General features: G+C 37.6%; 1 long non-coding RNA gene across 1 annotated transcript; it reads left to right on the top strand.

The window, feature by feature from the left end:
- The first annotated feature begins 786 nt into the window (after nt 1–786).
- On the top strand, nt 787–1,359 carry LOC110678845. Its single transcript, XR_002501980.1, has 2 exons — nt 787–1,099; nt 1,182–1,359. It is a non-coding gene; the product is annotated as an uncharacterized LOC110678845 (long non-coding RNA).
- Nucleotides 1,360–19,271: the final 17,912 nt, after the last annotated feature.

Here is a 19,271-nt window from a genome sequence, read left to right as displayed (position 1 = left end):
TTCTCATGATGCGTCCTTATGCGAAATGTCCCATTCTCGTTGATTTCTGGCTAATGTTTCCAAACTTCACGACGCACAGATATGCTTAGTATTGTAGAGCTTCTTCATGTGTTTATTTGTTTATACTTCATCAACAGGCAAGTAGTAGCTCCAATGATGTCTTAAAATATATGCACAGTACCAAAAAATAATGTGATTTACATCTTTTGGGATGCACATAAAAGAAGCGAGCCGAATGATGTAAAATTGTTTCAAATTTAAAATACGTTAGTGTCTGATTCGGGAAATGTCGATCACAGTTCCATCGTTTTCGAGTCCTTTAACATGTAAAATTACATTTTTTGTTCAATACATCTTCATGGACACGTTTTTGTGTCATTCCATCACTTACATCATGTGTCATTCAGTCATTACCAGAATTACGTCCAGAGTAATTTTCATTATTTTTAAGAGTGTGTATATGCAAACATTAAGGCCTTTTGGTGCGTCATCACAAAATGGCTTCTTCCAAAATCATTAACATATTGTCATGATAGTATTGGTATTTGCAACATCGTTGAAATATAACTGCTTATCACCTGATTTAATGTATAATTTATGCGAAGAAAAATGCTTCAGGAGGTATTTCAATATTTAATCAACACTTTCAGATACAGCATTATCAATTTAGCGACAATATACATGAGATTTATATTCTCAAAAAAAAATCTCCGACACTGAACGAAAGCACCTTCTTTGTATTGAATGATTCGTAACTCACATGGCCGCAAAACATAATTTTCCTTATTTTGAATGACTACGAAAGAAGATGATGCTTCCACCGACTACAGAACGAAAATCATCCAATTTAGTAATGATGTGCTGTACATAGCCGTATGACAATAAGTAGATAATTGAATGAAGTCAACACAAATGAATAACCTACAGCTTCTGAAGGATTTTATTTCCTTCCATGTCCTAATTCGAAAATCATTCAACTACCATCTAAAATATCATACAGAAAATTAATGATCCCAACTGTCAAATCATCCTTGAAAACATTGTAAAAATATGGTGGCAGCAGCATGGTGTGTTGACTTTTCCATCATGGATTTCGTAGGTAATTGCAATTTTAAAATGAATTCTCCTAAATAATCTTTATTGGCATCGACCGAGGTTGCAACTAGTACTGTTTGTTTTAGTTTCAGGGATATATCGAGACCGCTTATGCACAGTTCGTGCAATCATGTATTTTTGTGCACTTATGGTGTTTGGACGAGTATTTGGTGGAGTCACAACGGGCAGACAGCTACTCCTGCGGACATGAGATAAACTCATATTTGTGAATAATGGAAATAAATAATGAAGTGTATTAAACTATCAACGTTTGGATATTTTTTATCCCATTGGAATTATTGTGATGTTTTATTACCAAGCATGCAATGTGGTTTGTTTACATCCATGAATGATTATCATTCAAATTCGAACATCTTTTTGAAAGGAGAAAATAGTTTCAAAATCGGATGATTTTCATTCGGCGTGATTTATAAACAGATGATTCCAACAGAGATGAAAATCATCCTGAATGTGTCTGAAAATAGGCATGGGGCTCGGATGAGTCGAAAATCATTCAGTTCAAGGCGGGGGATAGGCCTTTTCATGTGACAGATCCGTCTATGCATTTGTTTACATCGGTGAAGGACCGGTGCTAACACGGGCCTGTCATTTTCATAGAAGAACTGTCAAAGTGCTTCCCGATCAGCTGATTTGAGACGTCGTGTGAATAGGCCTATTCCGTTCAGTGGATTTCATGCCGCATTTCATTGCCTCACACAACTACACTTGTAAATAGAAGGTGCTTACCTTTTCGATTGTAATTCAGCGGCAAACATTTGTGTTTTGGATTCCATATTGCGTTCACTACACTTCCACTAAACAAATCTTTTATTCACTTGCCTTAAAGGAACACATTACCACCGGGATTTCAATGTTTATAAAGTTTTATCAACCGCATCACTCAAAACTATTATGGCGATGGTTTTCACTAGTTGCGAACCGACGCCGCCACCGCACACTGAGACATGCCTGTGTTTATAGTCTAAAACATCCAACTTTTTGACGTAGAAGTACGTCTCTCTTCTCTATACAGGAGTGAAATTGGAATTTCAAAACCAAGAGCGTTACGTTGGCATGAAATATTTTAAACGTTTATAACTTTTCGCTGGCTTAACGAAATTTCTTGATTAGCATCTCAATCGAAAGCCAAGACATCAAAGCTTCATGTCGTTTACTTACTGAATCCCACATACCTGTCCAAATAGTTTAATAACTGTTTTAAAAGAGAACGTTGATTTCAAGCAAATCTATAAATAGGGGTGACTAGAGAAAATTTGACGTCATTTGCTTTTCACTCTCCGATTGGCTCGCATCTCAGCAGGCGACAGATCGGCTTGTTCTGACCGGGCGTGCTTCTCAGGCACAGACATCGATAGTGAAGGACGCCCCCGTTTGTCTTGCTTCGCTCAAATCAAACTGTCGAGCGAGCGAGAGAAGATGCCGTCCGAAGCTAAAGCCATCACCGCTGCCACCGCCTAGAAGAAGAAGAGAAGCAGTCCACAGGAGAAATTGCGGTCGAACTGTGAACACGGTCGGGCGAGTCTTTCTCGCTTTGTGGTTCACCGCTTGTTTGCGTTCACCCAGCCATCGTCATCGCCGCCGCAAATTTCATCGGCCGAGAAGCTGTTGACCTACGCTTCAAAATTTCGACTCGTGATGAAATCATCATTGGTGGTCAAGAAGCAATCCCGTTAGGAGCAAATACCAGAAGCCCCCTGAGTTGTGCTGGTCCGAGCAGTGTTATTTATCCGTAACAACATCGAAGCTAACAAAGCCATCGGTTCTTTTCAGAGCCATCAAATTTGTGGAAAAGAGTTAAAAGAGAAATATTTCCGACTTTATTTATAACTTCTAGTATTCCTAAATCAATTTCACGGCCTCATACAAAATTTCATTTGTCGTGAATAATTTATGACTCAACCATTTGGGATTGTACTCGCGGACGCTGCTGCAGTGCCGTCGGGTGAGTGCTCATCATTTCACAACGATTGCAAAATAGAGTGGCTTTTCCAACAGCGCCTTTTATGTTCCATATTTTATGGGAACACTTTGATTAGGAAAATTATCCCATGTGACAAAATTGCGACATATTTAGAATGCTTTTGAAAAGACATTCTCATTGAACAATTGTAATAATTTTGGCACCCATGGATCAGGAATTTACCGTCATAATAAAGAAAACTATTAATTATCAATAGCTCGTATTGAATATTTAGGGAATGCCAATCATTCCAACAATTCATGTTCGACCAATTTCTCACGTATTAGTATTCTCCGCAATTTTCAAGTAATTCCAAGCAAAAGACATTATTGGCACATACCCATTTCCCAGATTGGTCGATCAGAAAGCGAAGAGCACAAAAGGGAGGAGCATCATCTGCTATTCCAATGTTATAAAACATGCTGCCTTCGTTGGATTCAGTTTCATTCCATTTCCGCTTTCGAGCTGGTAAGAGCTCCTCCGAACTTGCTTAGCGAGAAGTACCTCGCTGCTAGGAGCCTGCTGAGCTGTTAATCCAGAATCTGGTTTGTGAAATCGCTCAAGATTTCAAGATTGAGCTAAGTTTCCAGATTTCAACTAAATCCCTGTGTACGCTACTCTGTTGCTGTTGTGTACCCATGAAATATTAAGCTTGTTTGTCGAATAAACAGAGAACTTATTCACATCTTCTTATTCTTCTTCTTCTTGGCATTAACGTCCTCACTGGGACAGAGCCTGCTTCTCAGCTTAGTGTTCTTATGACACTTCCACAGTTATTAACTGAGAGCTTTTGTTGCCAAAGTTTCCATTTTTGCATTCGTATATCGTGTGGCAGGTACGATTATACTCTATGTCCAGGGAAGTCAAGAAAATTTCCATTACGAAAAGATCCTGGACCGACCGAGAATCGAACCCAGACACCTTAAGCATGGGTTTGCTTTTTAGCCGCGGACTCTAACCACTCGGCTAAGGAAGGCCCCAACTTATTCGCATGCATTTGCAACTTTTTCGATTTTCCATACAAAATGACCAACTTTGGTAAGTTAGATCTCAGTTATTTATGGAAATGTTTTCGAATGAAACATTCACAGAACATCAGATGTAACTCGAATTTTAACATATATTTTTGAAAATTTTTCCAATCACAAGTTTATAAGTAATAACGGTTTACTAAACTGTAATTTTCGACGAAAAATTCAAAACTTTTTATCTTAAAATCTGATAGCCTTACACAAAAACTGTCTTCAACAAACTTATTCATCTCGTCAAAATCTACAACTTTTCTGAAGATACCATGAAGCTATTCCTTCAATATGTTTAGTTATGTCAATCATAAAAAATCGTCATAAAAATCACTTTAGTCAAACCGTTACTGCTTTTCAACGTGTGATTGGAAAAATCACTCAAAAACATATGTTAAAATTAAAGTTATGTCTGATATTCTGTTAAAATTTCATTCAAATCTGTCCATAAATAACTGAGATATAGTTTATCAAAGTTGGTCATTTTGCATGAAAAATCAAAAGAGTTTCAGTTTTTATTTCTCAGCGAAGAATCACACCATCATCGAAAATAGCGCGAAAGCAATAACCAATCGCGTGCGAGTAGCGAACGGAGTGACGAAACAACCAAGCGAGAACCCCACCACTCGCCATCGGTGAACGGAGCTCGAGCAAATAAAACCACTGGTTGTTCTGCTCCCAGCTCATTCACAAATCGAACGGCATAACGAACGGATCAAGCAGCGGAGCAGCAAAGAAGAGTGCGTGAAAGCCACAGCAGTGTGCGAGTAGCGAACGGAACCAGAGAGCGAAAGCAACAACTGAAAATCATTCAGTGGACGGATTAGTAGTCAGCGCCAACCGACGACCTGTTGGAAAGTAACGCCAGCAAAATATACACAATCTGCCTCTCCTTACCATTCATATTCTTGTACTTGATGAATTCAATGAAATGGTTTGGTTTGGCGATGGAGCAAAGAGTTATTAAGGATGATTTTACTTAACAAAGAGTTGTTGATAAATATTCCAATCAATAAGAGTTGTTTTGAAAAAGTTCACTTTTATCAGAAATTTCTGCTTTACCAAAGAGTTGTTAATGAAATTCCTGCAGCAAAGGGTCGAGTTTCTCCCCACGAATATTTCCAGCCAGAACCAATCATGGAGGACAATCCATCCCGAGCATCACGGCCCCCACTTCCAAAATTCTCGAGTATGGAAATTGGAAAATTAATACATAATGCTCATCTTGTACATCTCTTGCCAAGACATCAATTTCATATAGCCTATTTCTCAGATTAACGCAATAGACTAACATGTAGAAAAATTTCAGATCAATAGTTGCTTATTACAACAGTTTATTGAACAGTATTTAAAATCTGTCGCAATTTTAATACATTTTCCAATTTAATACTCGAGAATTTAGGAAGTGTTCCCCCATTATATGATAAATCAACGATGCTGTTAGAAATACCATACAATGCTGAGTAGCATGATGTTATTACGTTCCGACGGCGCTGCAGTGGTAAATTCTCAAATTCATGTAATTATGTGGGGTAAATTATGTGAACCAAATTGTAGTATACCGCGATATTTAGATCATTATAGATAAATCAGTAAATATCATCCAATAAACCCTTTTATGAACGTATGTTGGCCCTGAAAAGGGCCGATTGAGCTTGGATGCTGTGACCACGAGTTTACCACAAGGCGAAATCTAGAAGCGCGGATCGGTCAACCTAGAAATCTTGAGCGATTTCACAGACCAGATGCTGGATTGGCAGCTTGAAGAATAACAGCTCAGCAGATTTCTAGCAGCGAGGTACTTCTCGCTGAGCAAGTTCGGAGGAGCTCTTACCAGCTCGAAAGCGGAATTAGAATGAAACTGAATCCGACGAAGGAAGCATGTGTTATAACCTCAGAATAGCAGATGATGCTCCTCCCTTTTGTGCTCTTCGCTGATCAACCAATCTGGGAAATGTGTATGTGCCAATAATGTGTTGGGCTTAGAATTACTTGAAAATTGCGGAGAATGCTAATGCGTGAGAAATTGGTCGAACATGAATTGCTGGAAGGGTTGACATTAACTAAATATTCAATACGAGATATTGATAATCAATAGTTTTCTTTATTATGACGGTAAATTTCTGATCCATGGGTGCCAAAATTATTACAATTGTTCAATGAGAATGTCTTTTCAAAAGCATTCTTAATATGTCGCAATTTTGTTACATGTGATAATTTTGCTAATCAAAGTGTTCCCACAAAATATGGAACATCAAAGACGCTGTTGGAAATGCCACTCTATTTGACTATTGTTGTGAAATGTTGAGCACTCACCCCAACGGCACTGCAGCAGCACCCGCGAATACAGTCACAAATTGTTGAGTCATAAATTATTTATGACAAATGAAATTTTGTATGAAGCCGTGAAATTGATTTATTAATATTAGAAGTTATGAATAAAGTCGGATATATTTCTCTTTTAACTCTTTCCTACTAATTTGATGGCCTTGAAAAGGGCCGATGGCTTTGTTAGCTTTGATGCTCTTACAGATAAATAACACTGCGGGATGTTATCAGTTGATTGTCATGATCAAACGGGGAATCCTCAACTCAAATGTATAAATTTGAGCAAGTTATTTGCTTAAACGACGAACCGAAAGTTTCGTGACGTGGATGGCGCACAACAGTAACAGGTAGTGGATCACCGGGCTTAAGTCAAAATCTGATGATGGCGGCGATGACGATGGCTGGGTGAACGCAAACAAGCGGTGAACCACAAAGCGAGAATGACTTGCCCGACCGTGTTTACAGTTCGACCGCAAATTCTCCTGTGGACTGCTTCCTCTTCTTCTTCTTCTTCTTCTTCTTGGCGGCGGCAGCGGTGATGACTTTGGCTTCGGACGGATCTTCTCTCGCTCGCTCGACAGTTTGATTTGAGCGAAGCAAGACAAACGGGGAGGTCCCTCGCTATCGATGTCTGTGCCTGAGAAGTACGCCCGGTCAGAGCAAGACGATCTGTTGCCTGCTGAGATGCAATCGAAGCGGAGAATTGAAAGCAACAAAAGTCTGGATGACTATGACAAAAGTCTGGATCAGCAATTGGTATATGTTGGTTTGCCGCGGGTTACTTCACTGCAAGGACTATTTTTGACAAACTCTACCAATTCTTCCCAGTTCCATCACGCCAAAGGCAGCAATTCCAAGGGTTGACTTGAGGAATGCGCTGCAGCGCTTAGGCAATCATCGATTAGTGACGCTTTGAGACGTGAAATACTGGATCATAGTGGCCCAACCTGCATGTTGATGAGTATCAATGTACAGAGCCTAAATGCTGATGCAATGGATATTGCTACAGACCATAGCACTGGACCGATTCAATCGATTATCACGATCGAAGCACCCGAGCCATCAAACATCTAATCTACTGGAGGAGTTTGGCGAACTACAGCTGGAGCCAGAAACCGATCACCCAACCAAGCAACACAAGGAAGCAACGACCAAACAAACAAATTCAAACATCTGGCATTATTCCTGGAACACCATACACTGGTTCTCGAAACCACAGAACGACAAATGGTTCTTTTCAGGACTACCAAAATGAGTCGAAAAAGAGTTAACTTCTGAAAACTTCATCAGATCAATAACAACACAAAAATAGTACACTTACAAATTCATACACATGACAAATCAAATTATTAATCATCGTAGTTCTACGTCAACCCCGCGGTAATGTAATAGACATTACCCACCCCAAATTTTTTCTGTTGTATTAATTTTCAGTGCGAAAAGGTTGGGCAAAGCATAGAAACTTGAAACTCATACGTTGTTTGTTTTTCGATTCTCTCAACTTACAGAAACCATCTCTACGAAGCATAAAATCATACCAAGTGTTTATCAATTTGGACCACCCAAAATAATTGAAAAGCACCACAGTGCGATGCGTCGGGATGCGTCTATCGTGTGTGCACAATCATCGTGATCGTTGAGCGCAGTGATGTCAGAATTGCTATCTGTAAAATCATAGCATTTAATGTGGATTGATCACAAAAATCATTAAAATTTTATTAAATCAGTGATCTTGTGATGAAAAACTATTTGCAAAATGATAAGTTTTTATAATATGCAACAAATCGTCCCCTTAATGCTACAACTAGATAACTCGAAAATCAAAATTTTGGGATGTGTAACTTTGAAAATATGACCGTTTTACAAGGTGATGGTTAATCGCAGAGAAAATGATTGAGGATTAAACTTTAACATGTGTATTTTGAATCACACGCTTATGAGCTGCGGATATTTTGCAGTCCAATTAAGAATAATGTTTTGCCATATTGAAGTCAAAAATTTCAAATTTCGAGTTATCTAGTTGTAGCATCAAGGGGACGAAATGTTCCGAAAACAAGCATATAACAATTGCTAGAAAAATCTGTCACCAATCACCTGGCAACACCGTCATCCCTTGCAAACATAAACCGTACCGATGCATAACAAAAATATGCGATAAATCCAATAGAAAATAGATAAATTCCGTTGTCCTTCATTAAATTGTTATGTTTTCTTTTGATATGTACGATTGAACAGTTGATTTTGATTTCCAATACTCGTCAATCTACTAAATTTCCCATGTGTTTACATAAAAATATGCTTAACACAAATGTTATATTTTTTGTTTGTTTGTTTTGAAAATATACATGGAAAGCCGACACTACTACTGTTACATCAATGATGATTCTAATGATTCTTTGAGTTACACGCCGCTTCACCTTAACAACAGGGTACAGTGACGTCAAAAACAATAATGAATAATGAATTTAAAAACAAATATTAAATAGTTAGGCAATAAAACGTAAACCAAACACTTAGACTAATTATCTCGTTCAGCGAAAAACAATGAAAATCTTCGACGGAGCGTCTCTCGGATAATGTTGAAATCAAACAATGAAGATACTCTGTTGAAAACTCGCTGTAGTCCACTAAGAGCACCGTGAAGTCCATAATTTGTACGAAATAGAGGCAGTCTTAGGCTCTTAGCATGATGTTGTTGCGAAGCGAGCGTGGGCGGACGTTCAAATTAATTTGTTCCAGAATGGTTCCACAGTCGATGCGTCCCTGCAACACATCCGCAATAGTCAAAGCTCTTATGACATCCCTTCTACAGCGAAGAAGGTCCAAGTCTATTAGCTGACAACGACTTTCGTAGCTCGCAGGCGAAACGGATCTCTCCACGGTAACTTGCGAAGTGCGAATCGAAGAAATCTTCGTTGGACAGATTCGATCCTTTCCGCTCCATTGTTGTAAGCGGGGTTCCAAATCGCAGCGGCATATTCCAGCGTGGAGCGCACAAGAGAGCAATAAAGCGATTTCAGGCTGTAAACAGCTGAGAAATTCTTGGCGATTCTGTAGATGAAACCGAGAGTTTTCGAAGCTTTACTGACCGTGTACGAAATATGTTGTTTGAGTGATAACTGTGAATCAAGGAAAACACCTAGGTCCTTGATGTGATCCACACGTTCGAGACTCGTCCCGAGCAAACTATAAGGGAACGCTATTGATCGCTTTTTCCTGGAAAACGTTATGATGGAGCACTTTGTTAGATTCACTTTACAAAAAAAAGATACACTTTACAAAAAAAGAAGAAGAGATCATCCCACGAGCAGGTTTTTCAGTATGTCATATGTTAAAATAACACACCTAATGTGTTGGTCCAGAAGAGCTCGATTTGGTGTGAATTTTACTAATTTTTGTGTAACTTCGTTTATGCGTGAAGCAGCATAAGACCTAGGGCGGTCCAAAATTCAAAAAAGTTTTAAAATTCAATCTAACTTATCGTTTTTACCATCATTACCATAAAAATAGCGTTCTGTGAAATTTTCAGCTTTCTCGGTGGTGATTTAAAGACAATGTAGGTTTATAAGGAAATTACTATGTAGAAATTTTGAAAAATGTTCCAAGCACATTACTGCCCATAACTGCATAACAGTCACATTCGACATTTTTGACAAATTGGAGTTAATACCATGGAGAGTCATCAAATGATAAATACTTTCGATCAACTTAATGAAATCTGTGAGATTGTTCTAGAAAATTCGAAAAAAAATACCAAGTTGATTTGTCACATTGGCAATTGTAACCGCATAACAGTCACATTGAGATTATATATGAGCCTCATATTGTAGTAGCAACGAAATTTCTATCAGAATTATTTTCTGACTATTCACCCAATATGCGATATGAGCTGTACAAAATGTCAGCCTCAAATAAACTCTTTTGAATTCTTCATGATTTTTTGAAATTTTAGTTTTCTCCCATACTGCCATAAAATGCAAACTTGGTATCCCATTTACTCAATGCCTACTTTTGTCGAATGTTAAAGATATGCAGTTATGGGCAGATTAGTTAAGTACAAACTTATCATCCCATAGCGAAAACTCGTTCTTCAAACCATAATGAAGAAAGTTGATCAAAAGAGAAATTCAATCCGATAAATGAAAGAAGATATCTCGATTACTTTTTCAAATCGACGTAAGTAACTTTTATACGGTTTTGAGATAATTAATTAGGAAAAATTACAATCTATCTTCTAAAACTGTTTAAAAATGAATCACCTTTTTAACATTTTTTTTTGCCGTGTACTTCGCTCAAATTTTGCATACACTCAGTTCACGTTCAAAAACTAGGTAGTTTCTATTATTTCCCACAAAAATAATTGTAAGAAAATGATAAGCCGTTTCATTCAGTTACTTTCGACGTTTTTCTACCAGTGTAAAATCGGCTCAAGTAGTGTTTTGTTTTGATTCGTGGTTAAGTCACTTTGTCTCTCCATACAGCGGGGCGACGAAAGTAGTAGTTAGGTTGCGAAAGTTGAAAATCTTACTTTCGTCGTTTTGTAAATCCGGAAATTAAACGTTCTAAAAGTGAAAAGTTGAGTTGGTACAGAGCGGTACGTGTAGAATTCCGCCTGTTTAACACGTAGGATCGATAAAGTAAGTTTGTAGCGCAGTTGCTGGCTAGTGTAGTGTGCTATTCCTATATCTAAAAAACAATGCGCTCTCGGGCTAGGCATTGGATATATATAGAAAGCGTTGTGTTTGGATGGGCATCTAATTCTTCCGAAAGAGGTGCACTTTGCGAAAGAGGACCACGTGATTATTGAGCTGAAATCGAATTCAGGTTGACTTCTGCGTTCATGAGTCCTCTCATGGCGTAGTGGTTAACGCGCCCCAACTAGAGATCGGGGAGTCGTGAGTTCGATTCTCACTGAGAAGACGTGTAACTTTTTCGCAAATCTTCACATCAATTTGTCCATCTAATCCAATTGCAAATTATATGTAATGTTTAGCTTTTCGGTAGTTGTTAAACTTCCACTCGGCTGGTTGGCCGTAAACCACGATTCATAATTAAAACAAGTATTTATCGAGCAACGGACTCATGTTCCGTAACCGGTCGTTTGAGAACGTCGCGACCCATTGGAAGCCCACACAATAGAAACCTCAGCCAGCGCAGTTGCTGGCTAGTGTAGTGTGCTATTCCTATATCTAAAAAACAATGCGCTCTCGGGCTAGGCATTGGATATATATAGAAAGCGTTGTGTTTGGATGGGCATCTAATTCTTCCGAAAGAGGTGCACTTTGCGAAAGAGGACCACGTGATTATTGAGCTGAAATCGAATTCAGGTTGACTTCTGCGTTCATGAGTCCTCTCATGGCGTAGTGGTTAACGCGCCCCAACTAGAGATCGGGGAGTCGTGAGTTCGATTCTCACTGAGAAGACGTGTAACTTTTTCGCAAATCTTCACATCAATTTGTCCATCTAATCCAATTGCAAATTATATGTAATGTTTAGCTTTTCGGTAGTTGTTAAACTTCCACTCGGCTGGTTGGCCGTAAACCACGATTCATAATTAAAACAAGTATTTATCGAGCAACGGACTCATGTTCCGTAACCGGTCGTTTGAGAACGTCGCGACCCATTGGAAGCCCACACAATAGAAACCTCAGCCAGCGCAGTTGCTGGCTAGTGTAGTGTGCTATTCCTATATCTAAAAAACAATGCGCTCTCGGGCTAGGCATTGGATATATATAGAAAGCGTTGTGTTTGGATGGGCATCTAATTCTTCCGAAAGAGGTGCACTTTGCGAAAGAGGACCACGTGATTATTGAGCTGAAATCGAATTCAGGTTGACTTCTGCGTTCATGAGTCCTCTCATGGCGTAGTGGTTAACGCGCCCCAACTAGAGATCGGGGAGTCGTGAGTTCGATTCTCACTGAGAAGACGTGTAACTTTTTCGCAAATCTTCACATCAATTTGTCCATCTAATCCAATTGCAAATTATATGTAATGTTTAGCTTTTCGGTAGTTGTTAAACTTCCACTCGGCTGGTTGGCCGTAAACCACGATTCATAATTAAAACAAGTAAGTTTGTATACTTTTTTGACTTGAGTCTGTATGAATAAGTTTTCGAGATATATTCATGAATTTGTTTACTATTATAGAGCTTCATATAAGAATATAGCCCTGCAAACTTCTGCAAAAATCCAAAACAAAATTAGCTCAAAAAGGATTTGTTTCTTCAGCAACATTCTTTATTGAGGTTTGAATAATGAGTGTCAAATATAAGATGATAAGCTTCTACTTGCATTACAGTACTGACGTGTTGGTAACAATTTTCAAAATTTCTCCATAGTAATTTCCATATTACACCTTTGGGCCATCTTTAAAACACCACCGAAAATTTCCAATAACACTATTTTTATGGTAAGAATGATATGAGAGATTGAATTTTTTAGTAGTTTCAAATTTCGAACAGCCCTAATAAGGCCTAACGAATCCTTCAAAGGCTTCGTACCGAGAGCGGAAATATGCATAGGCAAGGACAGAACGGAATCATGTTGACAGATGGACACGAAGTGATCGAAAGGTAGAAGCATATGATGTAACCGGTTGGTTCCAATTTTTAGATTTTCGTGTTTGTATGAGTTTTTGCGTTTATGAAAATTCACGTTTTTGAATATAAAAATGCAGTAGGCTACACTTCAGCGAGAATAACGTACCGCTGCAAACAAAACGATCTACGTTGCTGAATGGGATTTGCAGATCTCGCACAAAAATGGTGCATAAAGAAAACCCACAATGAGATCAAATTGCTGGGCGTTTTCAACTTCTAAAATTGGAAGATTGGTCAGAAGATATTCAGGCGTCCGTGTGTACAGATTGGTTAGTGTAGTGCAGATTAGAAAATCAACAATAGCTGCATCAGTAAGTACAACAATTCCTCATCTCGCTTACACGCCACAAAAATTTGTCCAACCCACACCCACACTTTACAGGAAGGGATCAATAAATGGTTTTAAGAATGTGAAATTACTAGTTTTATTTCTTAGTTCATACCTAGTTCGCGAAGCCCCTCCGATTACCCAATAACATGCCGACCCTGCGATACAGTTCAGGGGTCTCATGTTACTGAGCTAGTTTACCGGGAGTGACTGGAAGTCACTGTAGCTCTCCGGGGATTCCCAAGGGAGTCTCGGGGGAGTTATAATGATGAGCACCTGAACGCATTTGATCGGGACAAAAAAAAGTGATGGGTATGACAGTACCGTAATCTGGGGCTAAATTGATTAAAAAAAGAAACGGACACCGTCTTCAGCCATTTAGCTGCACAGACTGTAACTTAACACTAGACAACGGACAAGCATGCTCCAGTGGCACAGCCGTGAAACATTTGTGACGAAAAGTTTCGATGGCCGAAGCGGGAATCGAACCCACACCCCATGGCACGATGCGCTCATTGCCTGACGACACTAACCGCTCGGCCACGAAGCCCAGTTATATAGTCGTCTCTTCGTTTTCTTCCATTTATATGAAATAAAATAGGTATATCTATCTATTCTAGTGAAATAAAATAAATATATCTCCACATTGAGAAGGGATTCAAGAATTTTCTGCTCAAACAAGTTTTAAAATGTATAGCATTACGCAAAGTATATACACACTGCGCATCAAAAAGAAACCAGTTAAAAAAATGTTATTTCTTACTCCGCATAAGTGCTCAACTTTCCTCGCAGCGTATTCAAGCCAATTGAAAAACTTCCTTAACATCCTAAACACAATTTATTTAATGATTTTTTTAAAACCCTCTATGTTCATTGGCTAGAACATGACGTGACAGCTCAACTAAGACTACCCCATTGTTTTCCAGTCGATAACCTTGACGATACAAAAGCCAGTGCTACCAGTACCCTTGTTGAGAAAATCTTGTGAACAAATTCAAATATCGAGGCTTACAATTTGGTTGTTTCTTGCACGCATCATTCATTCAGTGCAATAGAGGATGCTGGTTTATTCAAAAATCAGGTTTATATACAAAACCGGCTATATTTTTAGAGAAAATTGGCACCATTTCCGTTATACTGCCTTCATTTAAGTATTTCATGATAATTTTAGCAATGTAGGAGCACAGACGGTAAGTATAACATCGAATATAAAGTCGTTTTTAATTTTTTGAATTTAATTATCGCTTTTTATGGCAACTAAGCAGCATTTAACAAAGTTTGACAGTTTGGGCATACTGTTTTAAGAATATACGCAAAACCAATGAAAACGGATAATAGTTTTGCATTTTCTCATTAGGAAAGAGTGTTCTTTTTTAATAACGCAATATTAGTGATGTAATAAATTTGCAATTCTAATGGTGTTTTCGCATCTTAGGAGCCCAAATACTAATTTCAGAGGTATAAATAAGGTAAGTTATCAGAAGCCACGTAGAAGTCATGTAGTTTATAGTAGCTTTTATAACAACAAGGTGTATTATATGAGTCTTTTATCATGGCCGTGACAAATAAGGGTCATTCAGCCACGGCAAGCAGTTTAAATAAGGTATTTTATGCTGCAATAAAGCCACAAAATTTTGAATTTATGTTTTGGCTCAAAAAGGTTTTGAAAAGCTGAATTACAAAATATCATCTTTTAGCACCGTCAATGTCGCCTCTAAATATTATAGCATTCACGTAACTGTCATAAAACATTAATAAATCTACTCGAAAAAAATTGCTGTTGGATTGTTACTTGGGATAAATCGAATCACTTAACAATGCTGATCATGTAGATCCAATGTCATAATACCCAACATCGACCGAGACCGCCGAGAGCCGCTACAAACTACTGAAGCAACTCGATCCGTAGACATGCAGATCGCTGAGTTAAGACCTCAAATTAATGAAATATTGACAACACTAGCTACTATCACCGTACCTAGGCCGTCTTCATCCGTAGAGAACGAACAAAGCCATTCTACCCCAATGCCATCGCCTAACACCCGTGCAGAAACAAATTCGTTGTGTGAATACAGTCATGCAGATGTTCACACTTAAACAGAGTGATTCCAAGCAACAGCACCAAAATTTGGTAAATTTTTTAATTCATTTTTTTCTATTGAGCTGAAACTTTGCACAGTTTTCCAGTTCCATCTAAATCGTCATTTTCCGATATCAAATCTTCAAGTTGAGTCACGACTAACTTTTCAAAAGGGTGTATGTGAAAATGGTTCAAAAATATTCAAAAAGCTGCACAGCAAAAACGGTTCGTTCGATTGTTAGACAACTAAAGAAACAAAGTTAGACAACTAAATAAAGATTCCAAAAAAAAATACACACAGTAAAAAAAAAATTTTTTTTTGCATTAAAAACATAATTTTTGACACAAAAACTCAAATATCTCAAACCCCTATCGGAATACCAACGTAATTTTTTGAGGGAAAACGGTCCATTATATTAGCTATCTACCATAAAAATTTGGTGATGGTAAACCAATAAACAAAAAAGTTATGACATTTCAAACATGTCAAAATTTTCACATTCAGTAGAAAAAAAATTTTTTTTTTCGGTGTAAATTATTACGGGAACCGCAGTTTGTTGCTGATTTTATTGTTAAGGGCCTTGCGTGAATTAAACAAGTCGTTTTCATGTATTCATTAGTATTATGTATATTATATGTATAAATATTATGTATATGTATAAATATTATATGTATATGTATATATGTATAAATTAAAATGAATTAACAGATTACACGAAAATAATTTTTTTTTTTACCAGGATATTTTTTTTTAGAGTATGATCAATGAGTTTCTAAATGTTATATATAAACTTTAAAAGTTTTGGATTTGGGTATGCGTTATGAGATCATGAAAACATTTTATTAATACTTATTTATTTATTTATTGTTATTCAATTTTTTTACAATATCGAACACTTTTGCATCATTATCAGTACAGTTCGAGTATAGTTTTGCTTTAATTTTATTTTCTGACAATGGAATGAAACAGTGAAATTTTTGGGTTCCTTGGATCGTTTTCGCGTTATTATATTGCTCGCTGAGCTCTGATGCCGTTAATTCGTACTCTTCAGTAGTAGTAAAACAAAATGATAATTTTGTTAAATCTTCTTCTTTTCTGCGATTCGCCCAATCAAATAGTTCTTTTGCAGTTTTAATTGGATGCTCACGTTCTTTGGTTAAACTTGCTCTTGTGGCCATGCGCTTTATGGTTCCTCCAATAGCATCACAAGGACCTTTGCCATGTGACGTAGCAAAGAAATGCCATTCTGCATCAATTCCGTACTTTGATTTAAATTGACATAGGCTCGAAAAATTCTTACGGTTTTTGTACTGCGATGCTGCTCCATCAGACATGAAATATATCTTTCTGATTTCTTTATCAACGCGTAAAAAGTTAATCATTTTGGCAATATTTGTTCGACTGAGTCGTGTCTTAAATCTTCGGAAATTACAATAAAACTAAAATGTTCAATTTGCGTACTTCCATTGAAATAAATAACGAACGGATGAATTGTAGCTTGTTGTACGTTCCAGTGATGGGACTGCACTTCATCTTGCAATACAAAGCTATAGTTTTCAGAAAAATCACAAATGACTAAAAATTCACCATCTTGTAATGTATTTTTCGTATTTTTTAAAAAGCGGGATTGCTCTGTTTTAATAAAGTCGTGAGGAATTAAACTTTCTAATTTCAAGCAAAAAAATGACACAAACTCATCTACAGGTTTTACAATAGTTTCTAGGTCACACCTATCCGTGGTCACCCATTGCTCAAATGATAACTGATCAATATAATTTTCTTCAAACTCAGCGAATAAAGTATTTTTCAATGATGAAGAATCTGGACAATCCAAACAAGATCGTAGATAGCAATTTGATGTTGTATTTTCACACAAAAGACTACCAGTTAACATTTTGATATCACGGTGTGCCAGAAACCGTTATTAACGGAAAAAAATGTCCATGAATTTGGCACCTACCATTCGAAAGATATAGTATTCAAGCATCTTCTCCGTGAATTTGAAAATATTCTAACGAGGGAATCGAAAGTTATCGTGATTTGAAAGTTTTGAGCTATTTTGGAAGGGAAATTCACATGCTTATAAATATTCCCCAACGGTTCGTCATTATTAACTTGTAAACCAGCCAAGTTATCACCAGCTTAAAATTAAGCATTCGAAACATGTGATATCCAAGCACCTTCTCTGCAAATTAAAAATCATAACGTCGAGAAAATCTGAAGTTACAGTGATTTGTATTTAATGAATATTTCCATGAAGTTTAAATTAGGGCTGATTTATATGCCTTTGTTATGAAAGTTTACGTAATTTGCAAATAAAAATGTCTATAGGACTGACCCTCGGCATTCAATAAATATAGTAGTCAATTATCTTCGCAGTAAGTTTTAGATTATTTTATCAAAAGACAACATAACTAGAGTACTTTGAAGTTTTGGAGTCATTAAGATTTTTTTTTCAATCGTCTAAAATAGTGTTCGCAACACGCATTCAATAATTTCGACACAAATTAACTTAAAAGATTTTCATTCAACTTATATCTTACATTGAAGAAATGCAGTGTTTCGTTAAATGATAAGCAAATGGATTCGTTTTTGTGAATGTTGTTTCATTTCTGCGTGTTTTGCGGGGCAGTGTTTCGTTGTGACCCAAATAAGCATATTGGCGAACCCGAACAATTTGAAAGTGGCACCATGTTGCTCAGTCGAGGTTAGATTATCAACTAGTGAGATCGTTTTATGCTAGTGTTTTAAATAAGTTAAATATGATGGTTCACATTTTGTTCATGACAGCGAAGGGATACGTTTATATATGTGTTTGTTCAATTAATAGTTAGTAGGAGTTTCACTTATAAGACGCGACGTGAGACAGGACACAACACTTATTGTTCTTACAACGATTAAAAGGAGTTAAAATTACCTTTTTAGTCGACCGGTTTCGGGCTCGATGTTGCCCATCTACGGGACGATGTCCGACTGATTACATAATTTACTAACACTAGTATTCGTACTGTAGTCAGTATACGTCGAGAAGTGTTGAAGGTTACTGCATTTTCAGCTTAGTCAGGTGGAAGAGTGGAGACACAATTGGAGCATCGTCCTCATTCATTAGAGGACGATCAGATGTTGCGATATACATGGACTCCCATGCATTCAAGTGAGATGTTTTTCTGACGTTTTTAATCAACTTTGCATTCTCCCAGTCGACAGTGTGATCTAGGGTCGATGTATGTGCTGCTACACTTGAATCATTAGCACGTTCGTTTTCGACCGCGTTCCTATGTTCTCGTAGGCGAATTTTGAACTTGCGCCGAGTCTGGCCGATGTACACTGCAGGGCAATTACTACATGGTATTTGGTATATTCCTGATTTTTCCTCCTGCGGGATTTTGTCTTTCAGGTTGCATAACAAATCTTTTAGTGTGTTGTTGCTTTTGTAGACTACATGAAAACCGTGGTGTTTGAGAACTGCTTGGATTGGGTTGGTGATCTTTGGGTAGAACGGGAGACTAATTCTTTTAACCTCGTCTTTTGTCGATATCAGTGTTGTGGCATTTTTCCTGTGTTTTTTCCTTTCATGTTTTCGTAGAATTTTATCTACGAACTCCTTACCGTAACCATTCAGTTCGCCTGCTCTGTGAATTCGATTTCTCTCTTCCACAAAATCCTCTCTTTCCATGGGTATATTATAAAGCCGGTGCGCCATGGAATGAAACGCGGCTTGCTGCTGAGCACCGAAATGGTAGGAGTCAGAAGTTATATACCGATCCGTGGATGTTGGTTTGCGGTATATTCCAAATTTTAAATAATTGTCAGCCTTCGCTGATGGTACCGTGGCAAG

The sequence above is a fragment of the Aedes aegypti genome, chromosome 3 (genome assembly GCF_002204515.2).
Source record: "Aedes aegypti strain LVP_AGWG chromosome 3, AaegL5.0 Primary Assembly, whole genome shotgun sequence".
In the NCBI taxonomy this organism is placed as follows: domain Eukaryota; kingdom Metazoa; phylum Arthropoda; class Insecta; order Diptera; family Culicidae; genus Aedes; species Aedes aegypti.
The sequence above is the reverse complement of the archived record's forward strand: the minus strand, read 5'-3'. Positions and strand labels throughout refer to the sequence as shown.